Source organism: Mytilus galloprovincialis, chromosome 1, assembly GCF_965363235.1.
Source record: "Mytilus galloprovincialis chromosome 1, xbMytGall1.hap1.1, whole genome shotgun sequence".
Taxonomy (NCBI): Eukaryota; Metazoa; Mollusca; class Bivalvia; order Mytilida; family Mytilidae; genus Mytilus; species Mytilus galloprovincialis.
The window spans coordinates 30,394,407-30,417,154 of NC_134838.1; the positions used below are offsets into that span (position 1 = coordinate 30,394,407).

General features: G+C 32.4%; 1 pseudogene; it reads right to left on the minus strand.

Moving 5' to 3' along the window:
* Window positions 1-1,018: 1,018 nt before the first annotated feature.
* Window positions 1,019-22,748, minus strand: part of LOC143076016 (putative ATP-dependent DNA helicase RecS) — a 31,635-nt pseudogene continuing 9,905 nt past the window's right edge.

Sequence of the window (22,748 nt, forward strand, 5' to 3'; positions counted from 1 at the left end):
AATGTTAATTTGCTTAATTTTATGAATTTAAAGACAAATATCCTGAAAAATGATATATGGTAATTTATGAGCGATTTTTCAAAGGCTTACAAGGTTGTCTCACCACCATTTTTTGACGTAAAAACGAACTCAACTTAAATTTACGTCAATTGTTTGCTTATCACTGCTCTTATAATGGTAAACAGTGCTTGTCGTTTGTTGGTAATATGTGTGATAAATCACAGTAGAGCCTTCATTAATGAGCAAAGCCCATGCCGTATAGTCAGCTTTAGAAGGCCCCTAAATGACAAATGTAAAACGTTTTACAATTCAAACGAAAAAACTAACGTCCTAATTAATGTACAAAACAAATGAACGAGAAACAAATATGTAACACGGCACCAAACGACAACCACTGAATTACAGGCTCTAGACTTGGGACAGGCACATATGTACATTATGTGGCGGAGTCCCAACCCTCCCCTAACCTGGAACAGTGGTTTTATAGTACAACATAAGAACGAACTGTAAAAACATTTGAAAAAGGCTTATCTGTAGATATTCGGTCTCAACAGTATTTCATGTACCCACAAATATATTTGCTCTTCTCTTTATTTCATAGCAACGTTATGTTACATATTTATATATGACTTTTAAAGCCAAGACGCAAAAATATGCTGATTTAGTTTAAGTCTGGTTAAGTTTAATTGGTAATTAAACTAAATTGATTTGTGTGGGACTAGTGCCTAATTAGCTATAAAATATTTTGTTGATTGATATAGATCGTTAATCATCTAGTGTTAACTAGATATATAAGTCCCTGACCTGTCAAGTGAAGCTGTAGGAGACTTTATTATATTTGTTTGTCTGTCTGTCTTGTAGTCTTTTTTGTCTGTCTGTCTGGTGGTCTTGTTTGTCTTGTGTGTCTGGTGGTCCTCTCTGTATCTCTGTTTGGTGGTCTTGTGTGTCTGTCTGTTTGGTGGTCTAGTCTTGTTGTCTTGTATATCTGTCTGTCTGGTGTTCTTGTCTGTCTGTCTGTTTATCTGGTGTTCTTGTCTGTCTGCCTGTTTATCTGGTATGTCTGTCTGACTGGTGGTCTTGTCTGTTTGTCTGTCTGTCTGTATGGTGGTCTTTTATGTCTGTCTGGTGGTCTTTTCTGTCTATCTGGTGGTCTGGTCTTGCTGTCTGTCTGTCTGGTTGTCTTGTCTGGCTTGCTGTCTGTCTGATTTGTCTTGTCTGTCTGTGCCTGTTTGGTAGTCTTGTTTGTGTGTCTGTCTGGTGGTCTTTTTTGTGTGTCTGTCTTGTGGTCTTGTTTTTGTGACTGTCTGGGGGTTTTGCCTGTCGGTCTGTCTGTCTGATGGTCTTGTCGGTGTTGTGGTCCTATTTGTCTGTATATCTGTCTTTCTGGTGGTCTGATCTGTCTGTTTATCTGTCTTTCTTGTAGTCTATCTGGTGGTATCGTCTGGCTGGCAAATGTCCATGATAAAATCCAGATCAAGTTCGAATTTATTTGGGTCTTATGAGTTTGACCGAGTAATTCTCTTATATGCTGGATACTGTCCACGCTAGTCTGTGTCCACACTTGTTTCATTCGATATTTCGTATAAAGGAATTTTTCCCAAAAAATAACTTCGTTATTTATATGTTCAACCTTACTGTGGATTCTCGTTTAAAGAGATATTTGATAGAATATGGCAAGGAGATAGCAACTCAGATGCAGACTTGGGGTAATTGTAATTGTAATCATTAATCAGCTGTAATTGATAACAATTTTTCAAGTAATCATTGTAATCATTAATCAGCCAAAAACATGATTACATGTAATTTAATTTAATCAATTACTTTTCAAAACACCCTGTAATCCTGATTACTTTTAGATTACATTCTGATTACAATACATTTCTTTTTAACTGTGTTTATGGTCAAGAAAATAACCTTTTTGTTATTCTTATTCAATAAATATTAAGCATGTTAAGATAGTTTTGTTTACTTTATAAAGCATGTATTAATTTGTATACTTCAGTAAAAAAATTAATTGTTACAGCATTAGCCTAAGAAGAGACATATAAATACAATTATGTCTTTGGCCTTAGTAAAAGATATTGTACATATATTGACAATTTAAAGATGTACATATATATTTCTTTGATAATAACTGTTATATTCTAATAATACTTCTCTTTAAACCTGAATTATAATCTTTTGTTAATATTGTGATTTTTGTCAACTTTGAATTGACAGGTAGGAAACCAATTAAGGTTTGTTTTTATTGCAATTACCAATTGAGTATAGCTGAAGGACAAAAAATTCTCAAATTAGCACAAACAAAATAATAAGTTGGAAAAATATTGTTTAAAATAAGCAAAATTTTATATGTATTTGGACTGGACATGTAAAATGCAATGATGTTTATTTAGTACTTGTATTTTATTTACAATTTGAATAAACAATGTTATTGAAATTTTACATAGATTTTTACTGCTAACTTTATTTCATCCATATTTTAACTTCCATAAACTGCACCTTGAAATACATACAATTCTGGAAGAGGTTAGAAGACAAAAAGTAAACTCTTTATAAAGTTTTATTCAATTGAAGTCAAAATAATTCATAGATCAAGGATGACAAAGTGTAATGGATTAAAACATGTGACACAATGTTCATGTATGTAGTGAACTTTTGTACTTTATTAGATAGATGAAGTTAAAAGTTATCATTTTATAATATATGAAACATAGTCCTTTCTAAAAATGCTATAACATATAAAACGTTTATTCAATCAAAATGTTTTGTTTTTAAAATTCATTGTAATCAGATGTAATCATGATTACTTTGCCAATGTAATCATTGATTTAATCAGACACTTTCAGAAATGATGTAATCATTAATTTAATTTAATCGTACAAATGACAAAGTAATTGTAATTTAATCAATTACATTGAAAGTAATCGAACCCATCTCTGCTCAGATGTTCCGTTATTTTTCTTTCTAATGTTAACATCATAGAAGGAACGAACCATCGTTTTATGTGTTTAAATATTTGGTGCGGAGGGGCATTTTATTTCGTACAGACAATTTGATGAAGTATATATATGAAGCCAAAAAAAAATAAACTTTAAAAAAAATCCTTTGTTCAACCACAAAAGATGAATCGTCGATATCTAACAGTATTAACAATCAGATAGCTAACTACATGTATCAGGGGAAATAATGTTAATTTTTAGCAACTATTGGTTACCGTATGGCCTTCGTTTTTTAGCTTTAGTCCAGACCCAGGGCTCAATTTCAGATTGCCTTAATTATGTACTGACGACAATAAACAAACAAGAACTATCTTGATACAATATATACGACACATGTATATGTTGGCGTGAAGTTTTGTATCAACCATAAACATTTATCTTTTTGATTTTTTATAATTTCACACATATGTTGATTCTGACTAAAACTATAAGGTATATCTGAAGGGTTTTTTTTCCGGAGAAACTATACGTCAAACACAACTTTAAATTAGAGATACAACCTATTTTGGTTTGAAAATCGTGAATTGACGGTCAAGAAAGTGAGATATTTGTATTTTGAGATTTTTTATTTCAATTATAATAGTTTAATGATAATATGCTTTGACTTAATATTTAACCCTTGACATTTTAAACAAAGTACAACAGATGTATAGCAGTGTCTCCAGTTATTGAATCCTAAACTGGATATCAGCTCTTTATACCTTCCTTTGCTTCCATTAATTACGATTATTTTTCTTAAGGTTTAATGGTCAATAATTTTAAGTTACCAGAAACACTATCAATACTAAAAAATCGAAACTGCTTTTTCAAGTTGAAGACGTGCATGTACGCTTGAAGATCGATTAATTATGCACTGACAAAATCTATATTTTGCAAAGGGAAAGGCAAGGGAATTAAAACGAGAAAGCAAACATGTGCGAACCAAAAAAAAATATTATAAACAGCAACAAAGTCAAGCACTGAGTAGCATATGACCGAGCATAAATTATGGCGGTGGAAAAACATGTTTACCGACTCAAAATGCTCTCCTAAGTTTAGAAAGTGATGCAACAGCAGTCGGTAAAAATCAATTTAAACATTTGCAACAATTTACACTAAATAACTCGTAAGAAATAGTCTAAGCTAGGACATAGATTAACAATCTGAGATATTAAAGCCCGGGATGACGAAGTATGAAAAAAAAAATGAAAGACGAAAACATTCCAAAAAGACCACACCAGACCATAAAGCATAAAACAGTCCATTAATGGCATTGGGCTGTATCTGGTTTTTGATCGGTTTGTTTCTTGTAAACAAAAAGACTTACATGTACAAAATGTACAGTATCAAGATTGTTTTAATTGTCCAATGTATTCATGATTCCCTAACTGAAAATAAACGTTTTTCCTATGTACAACAATGTTGTCTCAATTCAAATATCCTAGTAATTAGATTAAGAAAAATATGAAGATAATGGCGAAATTATAGCTGAATGCATTTTGATATGGTTTTTTTTTTTGGAAAAAGGGAGACAATTCAATCTCAAATATAGTCTTAATTGTGATTTCTTACGTATACTTTATGTATGACGTTAGTAAAGTCAATTATCGAGAATTCTCTAATATGTGATACCGATATTCAGAATATTAATGTTCCCTGACTAAAAGCAGAATATCCCTCCTTCTTAATTTTAGTCACGCAATGTTTTAGAAGATATATGTAGCTACAAATGCCATGTAATAAATCCATACTTTCTATAGTTAAATTGTTAAAGTTGAAATATTCAGTAACTTAATAAATTGATATTTAACAATATAATTAGACAGTCTAATCATACTGACTTTTTTTTGTAAAGTGTAAGATAGTATTACCTTTGATAAAGACAATCAATAACATTGTTGGATAGTACTGCTAACTCAACGTCGGTTGGGATGACAAAAATATCATCTTGGCTTCTGAAGTGTTCAACCTAAAATCAACAGAGTAAATCATGCAGGTAAAACAGTATTGTAAAACACATTGTGTCTTCATGGATGTTCCTGCTAGGAAATCAATGCCTCTAAAAGCACCAGGTCTCGCACTATTTAGTTGATGGGATTTCACCATGTCTTTAACTATGATTATTGAGTCTTAATTGATATCCTGAGATTAGAACATCCAAAATAAACTACTGTTTACTTTGAATGTTATATGTTTGACTTTCCAAACGTTTTTACAAGTGTGACTCACATGAGTTGGTATCATGCACGATGTCTTAACTTCTTCTTGCTTATAACCTTAACCTTATTGATAGCAAAAAATTGCCTTTCTTCGTACCAATTTATAATATAATTTTGAGTGAAATTGGTCATGGAAATGGGGAATATATCAAAGATACAACAACCCGACCAAATATTAAAAAAACCAGCCGAATTCCATCAATAGGTCTTCAACACATCCAAAAAACGGACTTTAGCTGGTACACGTGTTCTCTTGCAGACTGACTATTGATAGTGGGTATATTACAAGTGTTTAGATCGATGTCATATCATTTGCTTGATGACAATGCAGTCGATGGATGGTACTATTTTGTTATATAATGAACTACTTGTCTATAATTGTTGTAACATATCTTACAGTTCTTATGCAATACACGTCATTTTTGGGTTTAAACTCTCCCCTGACTGTGCCCTTCGTGTGTTTCAACTCTCTTTGAGCTGAGTCTTCATTCTCCTCCTGAATAATACAAATAGCATTGATCCCATAAAGTTCAACGATGTCTGTAATAGAGCTTACATGTAGTCACCAACAATTAATTTGTTCACCTTAAATAGGAAATACATGTGCTATGGAAGTTATTGCATTTTCTATTATATTATTGTTAACAAAGAATATATTTCACAAATGAATGACATTTACAACAAAGATAACAATTTACAAAAGGAGCATACGCATCCTGGCCTCAAACACCAAATATGTACTTATAACTTTGGGTAAATGTGAAATTTAAAACGATGTTTTTTCTCTTTATATTTTTTGAGAATTCGTTATTCAGAATGCAATATCAGGGGCTAAGATAAGTACTAAGTAACAAAATATGTCTTAAACCTTTCATTTGGTACAGTATTGAACTTCATTATGTGTTGATTAATTTTATCCGCTCTACCGTGTATTCAATCGAAATTAAGGTATTTCGATGTTTCGTAATCAAATCAAATATGGATGTGTTTTGTTCATTTTTAACACGACTTTCCTTTATTTTCACTTGGCGACGATCGTCCATCGGCGTCCGTTAGCTTTAACAAAAGTCTTCTCCTATGACTACTGGGTAAAATTTAAACAAACTTGACCACGATCATTATAAGTTTATCAAGTTTTAAAGATGTATCCTCGCCTGCCAACCAACATGGTCGACATGGCTTAAGATAGAACATAATGGTTAAATTTATTTTGAAAATTGGTACAAAATAGAGAAAATCTGAAACAGCAAAAATTGGTCAGAATGTTGAGCTCTACCAATTGTATTCATATGTCAAAACTGTCAGACGACTTATTGAAGGAGTTGTTGCTCTTAAATAACAACGAAACTTTACAATACAAAATTTTTCAGTAAGACAAATATTACAAATAATTAAACCTAGTCAAAATCGTCAGCTGACGATTTTAACCATTCGTTTGCCTAATATTTAAAAATTTAAAATAGATAAGTAAAAACGAAGTGTTCAGATAACAGTTTGAGGTTTTTTAACCTGCACATACCTATTTTGATATGCAAAGTGTAAAATTCGGTTTAGAATGTTAATTCCAGCGTTACATGATAGTTTATTGTACGCTCATTCCAAAATTATATGGTTTCTATTTAAAAAGGTGATGGGGGAAATAATTATTTACCTCCGGTTTGAAAAATGTTACTTCAGGTATAATTTGAATGGTTTTTTTTTACACTGATTCCAAAAATATCTGGTTCTATATACTTTTATATAATTAAGTACAAGAAATAGTTTCTTCCGGTTGTAAAAAGTACATTTTCGGTTGGCTTTTCCGAGAGTGAATGGCTTGAAACCTAATGCAAAGATTCTTGTGGTTTTATCTTATATACATTAAAGCAAAAGTCAAAATAGAGAACGTCAAATAAACCTATGACCTTGAGCTCAATTTCGAGTCATTAACCAAGGACCTCAACTCAAATTATGTTTGGGGAATGAGTTATATCATCATACGCGTATTTTAAAATACTTAAGGAAAGGAAAATCGTCATTTAATGTTAGCGTACCCTTCAAACCAAATAGTATGTGACGACATGTCCAGACTAACAATTAAGTGAACATATGTTCTCGATATCTTATATGGTGTTTTACCGGTGAAAAGAAGCCGAAATCAAAATTTTCAGAATGACTTTGACCTACGTTTTATTTTGTTAACTAAGTCTCTATCATAAATGTTTTACCAATGACAATTAAATTTCACTTATTTTAAATGCAGAAGTGGAAAGAATGTAGAGTTTCTGGACCGCTTCGGTCAAAATTAGAGTTAAGATATCCTGCACAAACTCTAAGCGACATCTTGTGAAACTGCTAAGCACTGTATATTGCGGAAAAAGACAAAAAAAAAATAATCAGAAGAAAACCAATAGGTCTTTCAACAGAAAAGTGGAAAGACCTTATAGTGATAATACTTGATAATAAAAAACAAAAGGTTTTTCCACAGAAACGTGGACCAACCTAATAATCAGGGGAAAACCAACAGGTCTTTCCACAGATAGGTAGAAAGACCTAATAATCAGAAGAAAACGCAATTGGTCTTTCCACAGAAAAGTGGAAAGACATTATCAAAAAATAAATACGAAAAATGCTATCAGCGAGGCAAGATCTACAATTTAGACAGAATGGTGGAAATCGGCTGATGACTCTTAAATGGAGGTTTTTCCCGTTCATGACAAGTTTTACAATTTTTTTTGGTGTTTTTTTGCCTTAAATTCAAAAAGAAATTTATAATTACAGATAGATAGTAGGAACTGAAATTGGACAAAATTTTTCGCAAGAGAAGATCTACAATTAAGAGAAATGATGTAATGAGGACTCCTAATTAGAGATAATGCCTTTGAATAATAATGTTTTCCGTTTTGTTTCGCGTGTTGCCACATACATGTATGATAAATATTGCAATAGATACATAGACACTTTAAATCTCCCAAAAAATATTAATGCCAAATATAGTTAGTACATTGTAACATTTTTGTATTTAAATGATTTGCCTTCAATGAGGATTTATTTGCCCTCTATTGTGTTTTTAGAGAAATGTAAAGAAGACAGAGAGGAACAACAGAATAAATGACGAGATATACAAATACATCTAAACAGAGAATTGTGTTATGCATTATATTCTCATTGGTTCACTTATAGGGTCTTTGCATCGGAATTAAACATATGTATTATAAAACCAGTTGTTGGCATAACACGAGTTATGTTTTTCTTATATATTGTATGATGGTATAATATTAAATCACTAACGGAGGTAGTGTGCTTGATATTCATATGATGAAGACATAATTTTTCAATCAATTTAATGTAGGTATGCACTATGGAGCTGGCATGTTAGTAACTGCTGATGGTCTTTTGTTAATTTATGTATTTATTTCATTTTGTTTAATTTTTTTTTTTTGTTACCTATTCTAGCATCGGACTTTTACTTCTCTTCAACTGAGTTTTACTCTGCGTATTGGTATGCGTTTGATTTTTTCAACCTTGGCTAGAGGTATAGGAGGAGGATTGAGATCTCAAAAAACATGTTTAAACCCGCCGCATATTTGAGCCTGTCCCAAGTAAGGAGCCTCTGGCCTTTTGTGAGTCTTGTGTGATTTTTAGTTTAGTATGATATCTATCATTACTGAACTAGTAGCATGTTTGTTCAGGGGCCATCTGAAGGACACCTACGGGTGCGGTAGTTTTTCGCTGCATTGAAAACCCATTGATGGCCTTGGGCTGTTGTCTGTTCTATGGTCGGGTTGTTGTCTCTTTGACACATTCCTCATTTCCATTTCAATTTAATTGTCTATACTGTTGTAAAGTATCCTTTATTTAATATGCACATATGCCATTGTGATCGGCACAGGCTCGTTACAGCCTCTAGTTAACATCTTCTACCTGTTGGTAATATCTTTTATAAAAAGGGTATGGTAAGGTAATGATAAAACAATGGATACATGTACCAAATGGCCGAATATCAACCATAGAGATTAAGGTTTATATTTTCAAGAGAGAATAATTAATACTAGAAAGCATACGCAATATTTTACTCGTAATATTATTGCCTCTGTTCTCAAAGCAATGTTATATTATTGAATGTTTTTATTGTACATTTTCCAAAAGTTTGTAAATTTTGGACCGATACATTTTATGCTGGATAACATCATGTAACTTTAAAATAGTTTACAAAAAAGGCTCCATGTACAGTGCCGTCATGTGGTATGCTTTTGTCAAAGCTATAAACATTGACATGTTTGATTGCCAGTTAAAATGTCGGAGCACTCAGGTTCAAAGATGTTTCATGTTATGTATATTTATAAACACAGAGAAAAGTTATTGATTGTGTTAAAAACAACCTCAAATATTTTTTTTTTAATTTTGAGCACATGAAGTTTTTAATTGGGTGTGCGTCACTTGGTCTCTGAATTTTATGGAGTTCGATATTTCATTTTATTTTACCGTTCGTGTGGTGTGGTTTTGCTTTTTCGTCGTTTTCGATTTTGGCCATCGTTTGTTCAAGTATTTGAGGTGACATTTAAACTTTTTCGATAAGCCTTTGATCCATTGATTTCTTTTCTCACTTACTTGATTGTTATATTGAAATAGCTTCCGTTTAGTATTACCGTCATCACTGGAGGGAATGAAATTCGTATATACTATATAAGTCAATGCTCCAAGGAACAAACATGGCAGGATAAGCTTGCTATTAGTCTTCATGTCCTTGAAATTTAAACAAAAATAAAATACTTCTTTTGATTTGCTTTCTTGATTCATCTCTCTTTTAATATTACTATATTACTTATTTTTCACTGATCAGGGATTTGTCAGCAGTTTGTGTGTTTTTATTCGTGTTGTATTTAGTCATTTGACATTGACGGCATCAAGTTATCTTTAAAGTCTTTAAAATGATACTGTTAATTTGAATTTAAAATATAGAAAAACATAATAATACTGATCAAGAGACAACAAGTAAAGAGAAAGAAAGCTAATAATCTCTCATTGTATTTTTTTCATTTTTTTTATTTAATTGTAATTTGTTTACAAACTCTAATACAATTTCCGTTAGCAGTTATTGCTACTGTGAGCCTTCTCATTCCAAAAATTGGAACATTGAAATATTTTTGCTTTTTAACCTTACCTTTGCGTATCAAATTCTTCATTTTGTCTTATTTTACATCTTTAATTACATTCGCATTTTAACCACTCACATTTAAAGGATATTTTGTTCGAAATTGAAAAAATAATATAATGTATCAATCGAATAATCAAAAAAATTAGATGTGGAAGGATTAACAATAAACGACTCTTCACAAAAGAACAAATGATACAGAAATTAACAACTATAGGTCACCGTACGGCCTGCCACAACGAACAAAGCCCATACATAATAGTCAGATAATAAGGACCCAAAAATCATAAATGCCAAACAATGCAATCGGGAAAACAAACGGCATTATTAATGTACAAAAAAACAAAAAACAAATATGAAACATAGCAACTTTCGACAAACACTGATTTACAGGCTCCCGAATAAGGATATTTTAATTTACCTGAGTGTGACAATGCCTTCTGGTGATAGTATTAATAAGAATTAATAAGAATACACATGATGTCTTAATCAGTTGGTATATATTTGAAACAATGTATAAATATAGAGTATACCAAAATAGCAATAAAGAAAATTCATTGGATGAACAATGATAAATTTATAAATAAATCGTCAACCAAAAACACTCACCACTTCAGTAGGTTTTCAGAAAGTTATATCCACGTTTAATTTGAATTTAAGAGTTACATCCAAGTTTTCTTGAATCAGGTATATTCATTTATTTACCTGCAAATTTCCTTAAACATTTAATGTTGAAGCCGCAAATTAGTTGTAATTGATGACCTAATGCCATGAGAATCAAAACAGACAACGCATAGGTTTACAGAATGGTTTAAACAACAACAACACAAATTTAGATTATCTGCTCTGTTGAGTTTGTAAAAGTGTTGTATCGTGATTATCAAATATATAATATAACAATCGTGTTTCCTAAACTTATCAAATACTGTCGTGTTTTGCAGGATATCTGCATAAAGATCATGCGTCACTATCAAATATAAGTCGAACATAACACACCTGAATCAAAACTAAATGATTATACTTGTTCTAATTGCATGCTGCTAGCAATATGTGTTGACCTTGCACATGCACACATTATAACTAATCAAAATGTGTTGTTATCATAATAAAAAAAATAACCCTGCCGCAATCATAACCCAGTGTCTGTTTAGAAATAGGAAGATGTGGGGTGATCGTCATTTTGTTTATTTTCAACTAGTTATTATTCTTTATATTCATTGATATTCATATGATGAAGACATAGTTTTTCAATCAATTCAAGTTAGGTATGCACTATGGAGCTGGCATGTTAGTTACTGCTGATTGTCTTTTGTTAATTTATGTAATAATTTCATTGTGTTTATTTTTTTTTGTTACCTATTCTAGCATCGGACTTGTACTTCTCTTCAACTGAGTTTTACTAATCGTATTGGTATGCGTTTGATTTTTTCAACCTTGGCTAGAGGTATAGGAGGAGGATTGAGATCTCAAAAAACATGTTTAAACCCGCCGTATATTTGAGCCTGTCCCAAGTAAGGAGCCTCTGGCCTTTTGTGAGTCTTGTGTGATTTTTAGTTTAGTATGATATCTATCATTACTGAACTAGTAGCATGTTTGTTCAGGGGCCATCTGAAGGACACCTACGGGTGCGGTAGTTTTTCGCTGCATTGAAAACCCATCGATGGCCTTGGGCTGTTGTCTGTTCTATGGTCGGGTTGGTGTCTCTTTGACACATTCCTCATTTCCATTTCAATTTAATTGTCTATAATGTTGTAAAATATCCTTTATTTAATATGCACATATGCCAATGTGATCGGCACAGGCTCTTTACAGCCTCTAATTAACATCTTCTACCTGTTGGTAATATCTTCTATAAAAAGGGTAAGGTAAGGTAATGATAAAACAATGGATACATGTACCAAATGGCCGAATATCAACCATAGAGATTAAGGTTTATATTTTCAAGAGAGAATAATCAATACTAGAAAGCATACTCAATATTTTATTATTATATTATATTATTATATATTTGAAACAAATGTCTAAATATAGAGTATACCAAAATAGCAATAAACAAACTCATTGGTTGAAGAATGATAAATTGATAAATAAATCGTCAGCCAAAAACACTCACCACTTCAGTAGATTTTCAGAAAGTTATATCCACGTTTAATTTGAATTTAAGAGTTACATCCAAGTTTTCTTGAATCAGGTATATTCATTTATTTACCTGCAAATTTCCTTAAACATTTAATGTTTAAACCGCAATTACTTGTAATTGATTAACTAATGCCATGAGAATCAAAACAGACAACGCATAGGTTTACAGAATGGTTTAAACAACAGCAACACAAATTTAGATTATCTGCTCTGTTGAGTTTGTAAAAGTGTTGTATCGTGATTATCAAATATATAATATAACAATCGTGTTTCCTAAACTTATCAAACACAGTCGTGTGTTGCAGGATATCTGCGTAAAGATCATGCGTCACTATCAAATATAAGTCGAACACAACACACCTGAATCAAAACTAAATGATTATACTTGTTCTAATTGCATGCTGCTAGAAATATGTGTTGACCTTGCACATACACACATTATAACTAATCAAAATGTGTTGTTATCATAATAAAAAAAAAAAACCCTTCCGCAATCATAACCCAGTGTCTGCTTAGAAATAAGAAGATGTGGTGTGATCGTCATTTTGTTTATTTTCCACTAGTTATTATTCTTTATAATGAACTAGAAGAAACAACCGCTATCGCAGTTTTGAAGCTTGCTTGAAATGACTATAGTGGTACACAGCATGGGTTCATGTGTCTCAAACTGTTTTATACACTGATGCATTATGTTTATAGCTTGTCACTTCTGTTACCTTAGGAGTTGAAAGTCCAATGTGTAGCTTCTGTATTTGTAATACACAGTTGCTCCTAGAACAGAAAAAAATAACTCAGAAATGAAGAAGACAACCCAGAGCACAGATGATTAAAACATTTATCAGTGGTGCTAGTTCGTACTATTTCACATTTTTTTTTTCGAAAGGTGCGAGGCCAGTTTTGTCTCTTTATGATACGGAGCTCACTGAGGATTGAAAACATTTCTATAGCGGTGCGAGTTCGTTATATATTTTAAACATTGACCAAGCATTTTGTCTGATGCTTGGTCCGTTTCTGTGTGTGTTAGTTACATTGTAGTGTTGTGTCGTTGTTCTCCTCTTATATTTATGCGTTTCCCTCAGTTTTAGTTTGTTACTCCGATTTTGTTTTTTGTCCATGGATTTATGAGTTTGAACAGCGGTATACTACTGTTACCCTTATTTATATCACTATGGGTCTCCTTAGCATAATGTAAGAGGGGTGAATTTTCATGGGACATTCCAGAACATCAATGTTAAATTTATTCTAGAGAATTTAAAAGTTATATGAGTGTATATAATTATGGAGATAACAATATGCAGCAGCAATTTGACATAAGAATTTTTAAAATGGCCGTCGTCACCATGGAAATAGCAAAAATATAAGAAAAACTTCAAACTGCTTCAAATTGGATTAACGTGATGGTGGACGTTTCGTCCCCGAGGGTATCACCAGCCTAGTATTCAATACTTCGGTGTTGACATGAATATCAATATCAATATCACTCTTACAAAACATTGAATTTTTCGAAAAATTAAGGATTTTCTAATCCCAGGAATAGAATACCTAAGTCGTGTTTGGCACAAAATTTTTTAAATTTTGGGTCCTCAATGCACTTCAAATTTATACTTGATTGGCTTTATAACAATTTACCTCTCAGCGTCACTAAGAGTCGAATAAATGTAGACGAAACGCGCGTCTGGCGTATTAAACTATAATCCATGTACCTTTGCTAACTATTGATGAAACTTATAACAAATAGTACCCAGGTTATGTAGATTGACATATTAGTTTAGAATTTCCAAAATTGCTGCTGTTACCATGGAAACTGCTAAAATGCAAAACATTTCAAAACGCTTCAAAATTGATGAAACGTTAAACAAATTCTACCTAGTATATGACGACATGATGTTTGACTTTGGAATTTCCAAGCTGGCCGCCGTAACTATGGAAACTGCAAAAAATGTGACGAATGCGAAATGCTGTTAATAAAATGAAACGTGGATACCGCAGAACAATACTTTGGGGTCTGTTTTGGCGACTTTTGTGTAAGCATCCTAACACAGACTTGCTAGTTATGTCACCAAAACGGAGTTTTGGAGATTATGTTTTTGTCCTGCTTCTTATTATTATGGCACCATCAAGTCCACGATAATATTCTTGAGTATCACGTGTCACCTTCTTTCTCGCGCGTGTGTTCTTATTATGGCACCCTCAACGGAGTTGGGGTCACATATTGTTATTGTTCGTTTCTTTTTTTTCTTATTATGTCACCACTATGGAAGTAGAGGTGTTATATTGTTATTATGGCAATATCAACGGAGTTGGGGTGACATATTGTTATTCTACGTTCGTTTTGGGGACTTAATGTTTTTGTCCCGTTTCTTATTATTATGTCACCCCTATGGAAATAGGGGTGATATATTGTTATTGTTCCGAATATTTCTTAAACAATTTTTGTCTAGCTTAGTTCTCGGAGATGACTTGACATACATTGATAAAACTGTACCATAATGACAATCCCCATGTGCAGATGTGCAGTTAGGGTCTGGAATTTTCAAGATGGCCGCCGTTACCATGGAAACAGCAAAAATGTGAAAAACCGAAAAATGGTCCAAATTAAATGAAACTTTTAGACATTATAACTCATCATTCGAAAGCGTGAAATCAATCTTAAAAACTTTCAAAATGGCTACCGTTGCCATGGAAACAGTCCAAACGTGAAAAAAATTAAAATTATTTTTTTAATTTTTTCATAGTAAATCAACTGTTACAGATACGACCCCAAACACACCCCCACGTTACAGAGTATGAACTGTAGAATTCATTGCCGTTGGAATTTTTGAGATTGCTGCTGTTACCATGGATATAAGGCTAAAAGTGCAATATTGACTCATATGGAAAAAAAAATCAAAGTACCATTTTCTTGCAAGTTTTAAGCTCATTCACGGTTAAATGATATTGAAACGTCATCTGTCCTTGAAATTTTCAAAATGGCCGCCGTTGTCATGGAAACAGCAAAAAACAACAAAAAAAATCACAAATTTCAGGCAAAAATCAGTAATCATGAGCAATCACTGCAAAACATCTTCTAGAATATGCTTGAAGAAAACTAATATATAAATTAACGTGCCTCTATTCTATACATAAATCGTGCTTTGAAGAGAGAAACACGAAGAGTACACATAAGGGACATTTCTGCACTTGCACTAAAGTACACATCCGTTTATCGAACACCTGCTACAATATACACATGAGCTAAAAATCAATCGATAAGCGTGTAATTAAATTATACAAGATAAGATACATGTATCGTCTGATACGCGAGTAATTGAAGAATAACATGAACAGTTAGTATGCCGCTTAGTCAATATATACACATGTTGTCTGTCCAAGGTCCCCTCTAAAAAGAATATCAATGTAGTAAGTCCGTGATAATATACTTCAGTGGCACGTGACACCACATTTCTTCCTCGCGCTTGTGTCTAATTTAAGATTTTAAAGAGTTCCCCAACTATATATAGGCATCAGTCTTATTCAGCGAGAAGAGAAAAAAATGGGTGGGGGGGGGGGGGGTTAAAGGCATGTATACAATTTACTAGACGTGCAAAATGGTTGCTGCTACTGTGACAATGTCCAGAACGGGGTGACATCCTCAGCTAATGCTTGCAATTGCAAATCTAGTTATGTCACCCGATCGACAATGTCGGGTGACATATTGCTTTTCCTCTGTTTCTTTTTCTGTATTATCATGTCACCCGATCGACAAAGTCGGGTGACATATTGCTTTTCCTCTGTTTCTTTTTCCCTATTATTATTATGTCACCCGATCGACAATGTTAGGTGACATATTGCTTTTCCTCTGTTTCTTTTTCCCTATTATTATTTTTCTTCCACCTAATTTTGTCCGACCGCTTTCTCGGAACCAAAGGGACCAATCTAAATGATAGTTCACTATAACAAGGAACCCTGACTTTCGAGTTGCAGTGCAACTTTGGAACTAAAAATGGCTGTCGTTACCATGGAAACAGAACAATTGTGAAAAAATCCAGTTTTTGTTTTAATGAATTATTTGGAAATGCTTAAACTCAGAATCATTATATTTTGATACAATGTAGGTGCCCACTATATACTGGTTTTGGAGGATTTTGGCAATCATCGGAACTACTATGTTGCCATGGAAACTACACCAAAAATTTCAAAAATATCAGAATACTCCAAATTTAACGAAACTTTACAGTAAGGATGAGCAACATTTGTACATGTGGAATTTGGCGTTAGAATTTCAAAAATGTCTGCCGTTACCATGGAAACAATGCAAAACAGGTCAAAATGGTTCAAAAACCTTACAGTGCCATATACTTTCTTAAAATGGTAGTCAAATTGATCGAAACTTTGATGGCATGGTCCCTCCTATGTACCAATGTGGTATATGCCATTAACTTTTGGGAATGGTCTCTGTTGCCATAGGAACAAATCAAAATGTCAAAAATTTCAAAAGTTCCAAAATGCTCCAAAATTGATGAAACGTAATAGAATTGTTATCTGTCAAGTCTGCATGAGACTTTTGAAGTTGGAATTTCAAAATTGGCTACCGTTTCCATGGAAACTGGAAAAATGTCAAATATTTTCGAAATGCTCCAAACTTAATGAAACTTAATATTATTGTAAACTGGCATGTATAGATGAGACTTTTGACTTTGAAAATTTCAAAATGGCTGCCGTTGCCATGGAAACAGCAGAAATGTCATGTTTTTAAAAATGATCTAAATGAACTGAAAATTTACAGAAAAATGTAAAGCCATGCAAATATGTGCATTAACTGTTAAAAGTTTTTGAAATGGCTGCCGCTTAGTGGCAATGGGGGGAAAGGTGACATCCGCTACGCCCATGCCGTAACCCGTACAAACTTGTTCCACATGTACAGTTACAAGTAGATAAAGTATAACAGATATAACAGAAAACAAATATAACAGAAAAGAAATCAATCTGATCAAAATTAAATTTCCTCACTCGCTCATTTTGTTTAGAAATGAATGAAAATTTATCTTCCCCGTTGTCACGATTGTCACATGACAAGTATTTTGAACAAACAGTTTATTACATATGAATATGCAGATTTATTTAATCATGTTTTGAAACAGAAGCTCAATTAATTTGATAGTATTATAAAATCCTATGCTAATGTTTTAAACTTGGATATGTAATCTTTTTGTATATATTATTAAGACATTTGTTAACTTTATATCTGATTATGTATGTGGTTAAACAAAAAAATTCAAAACACTTAGTTCTTTGGATACATTTAATCATTGTTGATAACTTCGTAGTTTTTGCACCTTCATGACCTTTATTCTATGGTCCACTTCCATAATAGAGAACAATGTTTCACAGTTATATTTCAGAGTTACGTTTCACAATTAGTTAAGTATGACAGCCATTATCACTGACCCATTGTTGGACTTCAACTGTTGTCTGCTTTTTGGTTGGGTTGTTGTTTTTTGACACGTTCCCTATTCCCATTCTCATTTCATAATAGAGAACGTGTAATGAGTGCACTAATTTTCAATAATATTTCGGAGTTTAGTATGACGTCCATTATCACTGAACTAGTATAACAGTAGACCTGGTATGGGCCATATGCGGGAGTTTCTCACTGCATGGAAGACCCATTGGTGGACTTCGGCTGTTGTCTACTCTTTGGTTGGGTTGTTGTCAAAATGACACATCTCCCATTTCCATACTCAATTTTAAACGGTTGAAAATTGAAACATGTCCAATATCACTACACAGAGATTGTTTATTTACGCACAACTTTTGTCGTCATCAATTAGAGATGCTATACTATGGCATATTGACAAAATCATTTTATTGCACTTCCATAATAGAGAACTATATTTCGCAATTATATTTCGGAGTTTAGTATGACGTCCTTTATCACTGACATAGTATAACAGTAGGTAGACATGTTATGGGCCTGCTGAAGCACGCCTCTGGGTGTGGGAGTTTCTTGCTGCATTGAAGACTCATTGGTGGACTTCGACTATTGTCTGTTCTTTGGTTGGGTTTTTAAAATGGATATAAATTTTAACATGTCCAATATCCATGATATCACTGCACAGAGATTATTTGTTTCACACAACTTTTGTCCTCAATAAGATGGGATATTGACCCAAATACATCTGTTATGGAAGTGCAATAAATTAATGTTTTAGGAAAATGTTCCTTCTCTTTATGTACAGCATCTATTAGCCAGCACATAGCTATTTCCAGTTCAGTGCTTACTTTATTTACCACAATTTTTATATTGTCTTTGTTTGGTGATAAACAAATGTCAACAATATCTGAGCTAAGATTTAGTGCACTCATTACACGTTTTCGTATTTTTTAATGTACATGTTGCACTTAAGGCAAGAATACTAGCACTTGGACAAATGAATCTTACTTCTCCAATGTGTTGGAACCATTTCCGAAAAGCTGGTTTCCCATCAGTGTCTTCTCCCGTGAAATATATATATTCACAACATTAAGTGATTACTTAAACCATGTGAACCGATTTGTAAAGTTTGTTCTTATGTCATACTGCAGTTAAACTACTATCCAGGTTAAGGTGATGGTTTGACACTAGCAAATATGTCTAATCCCATCTCATTTTGTATTTACATTGTAAACGTCACATGTACTAGTACTGCCCCAAGTCAGAAGCCTGCAAATCTGATGATGTCTTATATCCATTGTTTCGTACAACTTTACTACAATCAGTCCTTTATTTTCATTTGAAAAGTTTTACATTTTTCATTTTGGAGTCTTTCAAAAGGTATAGATGCATTACATGTGGCCTCACTAGTTCATTTATTGATTTGCTCATTGTTGAAGGTACTATAAGCAATCATATTACATCGTCTTATTTTTATTAAAGTGAATGACCCTCTAGAGTGCATTAAGGTGTATTACTGTCACCTAGATTTCCATTACCTAACCTTTGTGTTGGGTTTGTAACTGATCTATAAACATGATAAATACATGTAAGCGAACATAATATATATATAACAAAATAGAGTATACTGCTGTGTATCACTAAAATATAATAGTTATTACACTAGTGAGATTGAATTTCCTGTCATTAATTTATCATCCACACACGAAATTGTGTTAAATTTTAATACTATATATAACATGTATAAACTTCACTTTCAGGTGTAGAGAATGTGATTTTTTATTTGAGACTAGTGTTTGTTATCATCCACAAGAACTTGTGGTACTTCAGTACTATGATATTAATAAAAACTATTATTTAGTTTTTCTTACCAAGTAGCAATAGTGTGGAACTCATCAATGACATTTGTAGTCACATTTAAAGTCTTCAAGACTTCTCTACAGATAGGGTCTCCAACCAGTGTCTCTGGAGATGCATATATTATAGTTACATCTGTCATGACCTCACTGATATCAGAACTGGAGCCTTCAACAAAAAATATTTATAAATTAAATAAAGTGTATGATTTTTTGTCAATATTGGACAACACACACTAGTAGCACGATTTCAGTCTGAAACGGTCATTTTGGTCTGATCACATCTTGATTGACTGGATTTACCGCTAGAAAAAATCGTCAAGATATTTAAGATAGTTAAGTCGCCGTTCAGATCGATAGCCTCATCAGGTAAATCAGTTCGTTAAGGCGTGTCAAGACGGAAAAGACTGAAACGTCTAGCGGGTTGTTTAGACCCGTTAAGACCGTGTCAGACCAAAACAGACCATGGATACAAAAGAACGTTCAAAATTTTCAGACCCTGTTTTGATCCGTTCAGTATACCGGTTTGATACCACGAGTTGCGCCCCTTCTACTCGATAATGTATTTTAGATTAATACATGTATATATGTATTTTATTATTACAATTTGAAGTATATTTTGATTAATTAAAAAAAAAAGATTAAATCTTGTGTTAATTCTTTATTTCTTTTCTTGTTTTGTTGAGGAACTAATAAATTATTCGTCTCTATATATCTTGTTTATTTTTTAATAAATGTTTATTTATATAAATATATATTGATAATTAAATGCAAGGACGTACGTTAATTGTATACACATCAGAATGTATGCCATAAATTTAACCTTGAAATGTTGTGAACACCGGTAAAAATGTTTTTTGTATTTGAAGATTAGTAACGGAAAATCCTAAACGTAACCTAAAAAAGTTAAGGAGATGTGGTATGATTGCCAATGAGACAATCCACAGAAATGCAGCGGAGGCAAATTAACACAGTCATGCATATTTTTGTTTTATGCATGACAGTTTCTTTAATTCGTTTTCTGTTGATATATGTCCTAGTTTACCGTTGAAGCTGTTGCTTTTTTGGTATGTTTATTTTTTTTTTCGTGCGAGTTACTCTATTAAAGCTGGAAAAAAATATTCCCGACATTCGGAAATTCGAAAAAAGACTTCCCGGATCCCGAAACCTGATCATATAATGCATTCAGTCTCTGTCGGGACGGTGTTAAAGTATCACCGTATAAAAATTTTCATTCAAACAATATATCCTTATAATATTTATTTTCTTATCCATATAATATGTATATAGTACTTTGTATATACTTTGTATATATATATATATATATGGCGTTGATTTAAAATAAAATCTGTTTTAGTTAAAACGGTCGAGTTCAATGGCACGTGCTAGTAATCAACCGGATCAACAGGTAACAAAATCAATGATCCATAACGTAAGAAAGTACATGCCTATTATATTTTACAATTACTCTCATCATCATTCTTGATAAAAAGGTCTAAACTTTAATAAAGAGTGAATGAACACGTATTAGTGATGTCTGACCTTCAGTTTTTAATATAAATTAATGCTTATGTTTTTTTTATATTGAGCAAAGTAACGAATGTGAATATGTCTAAACACTATACCAAAAGACCATGCAAAATATTTGAGCGCCGCATGTAAAACCATTAAAAAAACATGTACTGTTAGGAAGTTTGTTTAGTATTCAAAAGAAACGTTTCGCTTCTCTACTTATATAGTTTAGAGAGTATTCCTTTAAATTGTGTCAGTTATATAAAGTAGTGTGTATTTGTATTCTATTTATTCATCTAAATGTATCATTATAATATACATTTTGTATTTCACAACTATATATACTATAAGTTGTAGTGTGATTGATTGTTGTTTAAAGTCCAGTGGCAAATACTTCATGCATGTTCAGGACCAGCTGTAAGTTTATGACATGTATGGAACTCACCGGTGTAGTTTTCACGTGATATAATAGACAAAGAATAATTAATTTTTAAGATATCGAAACATAAAGGAGGCAAGGCGCATGGATTACCCGCACTTATCAGTTCTTTTCTCTTTTTTGTCTTAAAAAAAAAATCGATTTTTTTTTATATGTTTATATAATTTACGATAACTGTGGTGTATACGTGCTGTCAGACGAAAGATACATATGTGCCCTCTAAATATCTTTTTTTACTATCATGGATTGTTTGCTTTCGTACTGACGTTTAACACACAACTTTAATTACTGACTGTGATGTATGTAGAAATTCAAACGTACTGGAGAATGAAGGATGCAAATCCAAGCTTTGAATTAAAATGGTCATTAAATTTGCCACACAAATAAAAGAACAAGCGTAAGTGTTGGACTGACATATACAATATATCAACATGTGCATTGTCGGAGAATTTAATTTTGATTTTACTTTGGTAACTGGACAAAATTGAAGAGAGGCAGCCCAATCTTTTCTCCTTTTTGTTACGAGTACAAATAGATTTTATTTGCTTTATAGACATCGAATAGAATTCAGGGCATAACATTACGGAATATGATCTTCAAAATATACAATTTAATACCAATAACGTAACAAATACATTGTTTTTTTATATATATATATAAAAGTAATTTTTTGATCATCAGTGCAAGCAGTAGCGTTTGTTTGATTTTAAAACACGAATCGATCTATACTATTTAAAATTACAATACGCAAGCTGAAACCGTAACAAGTGATTATTATTTTTGCACACGACATCTAGGCTGTCGTCCCACCTCTAACAGTAGACGGTTCTCTTGGTGGGGATGTTGGGTCCGTGTATATCTGCGTCCATTCGTTTTTCGTTTTGAAATATCAAAAACAAAAAACAAAAAACGAAAGTGTTTTCATTTTTCGTTTTTGATTTCATAAAAACCAAAATGAAAAACGAAAGTGTTCTTTTTTTTCGTTTTTGATTTCTTAAAAACCAAAACGAAAAACGAAAGTGTTTTCATTTTTCGTTTTTGATTTCTTAAAAATT